We start from the raw sequence: 1,657 nt of genomic DNA on the forward strand, positions 1-1,657 counted from the left end.
TATCTTTGTCACTTTCAGATATACAAAAATTTCTTAGAACACTGCATATCTTAACATTCAATTGGATTTGGAGTCCAGTAGACTCTAGCTCTGCCATTGATAATGTATAGATGCGTTTTTTACTTTATTACTCTAAGTTTTCTCTTTAGCAAGGCTTTTTGTAAGGATTTTAAATAAAATATTATATGTAAAGAATTTAGCAATCTGTTTATTACAGGGCAGATACCATCTAAAGGATAGCAGTTAATATAAATAAAAGTAGCTGTCACATTCTTGAACTTTTATAAGATTTGCCTGGACTCTAGCCCAATTCCACAATTTTACAGCATCCAAAGGGTGTAACAGACAGGTTGCAAACGAAAGCTGAGGCTTGTATTTTCTTAAAGTTGGAGTCCTAAAGCTCTGGTCAAAAAAAAAAAAAAAGTGAGAAATTGGATGTCGTTAAAACTAAAAACTTCTACTCTTTGAAATCTACCTTTCATAAGATGAAAAGGGAAACCACAGACTGGGAATAACTATATCTGATAAAGAACCAGTATCTCAAATTCTTATAATTCGCTAGTAAGAGGGCAAACTATTTAATTTAAAAATAAACAAAATATTTGAACCTCAAAAAATGACATGCAAATTGTCAATAAGCCAAAAAAGTATGCTCAACATTAGCAGTTTTAAGAATAATGCAAATTAAAATAGTGAAATATACCACGCACTTGCTGAAATGGCTAAATTTTTTAAATGACTGTATCAAAGATTTGGAACCATCAATAATCTCATATATTGTTGGTGGGACTATAAAGTGCTGTATCTACTTTGGATACAATTTTTGAAGTTTCTTATAAAGTTAAACATACAGTTACCATATAACCTGGCAATTCTGCTCCTGACTATTTGCCCAAGAGAAATGCTATACATATTCACACAAAGATTTTACCATGATATTAGCAATAACTTTATACATAATAAGAAAAAACTGGAAACAGAGTCTGCAAACAGGTTAATAAATAAATAGATTTTAGTGCAGCTACTAAAATTGAAACTATATTTGAACTACTTATTATTACTTCAGTAATAATAAGGCTTGACCTACTGTTGCACACCAATATGGATATATTTCTAAAGCATTTTTTAAGTTAAAGAAACTAGACACAAATAAATGTATACCATATGAAAATGTAAACAGAAAAAAATAATCCATAGATACAGGAGGAAGAATTATGTTTGCCTGGGTTGGGGTGCTGGGTACAAAAAGTGAGTGATAGAAAAAGGCACATGTTTTTGAGGTGATGAAAATTTTCTTTACCTTGATTAGGATAGTGGGAACCTGGGGTACATATAAAGATTTATCAAAATTCACCTAATAACACACTTCCATGACTCTATTTTTTGTAGTTTATATCCTGATAAAAGTTATTTAAACTGTAAAAAAAAAAAAAACCCTCAACCTATGCTTCTGATCATGAAACTAATTCCCAATTTATACCTTTACAGGCGTATATAACCATATCAACTTTTACTCTACACCAATAAAACCATGGTGATAAATCCTTTAAAAATGTTTTCCTATTTGCTATACCAAAGAGGTATCTAATTGACTTGTATTGCCAAGATATTAGTGAATTGTCTTAAGGACTAACTTTTAAAGAGACAAAAAAAAAAA

The sequence above is a fragment of the Ictidomys tridecemlineatus genome, chromosome 6 (assembly GCF_052094955.1).
Source record: "Ictidomys tridecemlineatus isolate mIctTri1 chromosome 6, mIctTri1.hap1, whole genome shotgun sequence".
Taxonomy (NCBI): Eukaryota; Metazoa; Chordata; class Mammalia; order Rodentia; family Sciuridae; genus Ictidomys; species Ictidomys tridecemlineatus.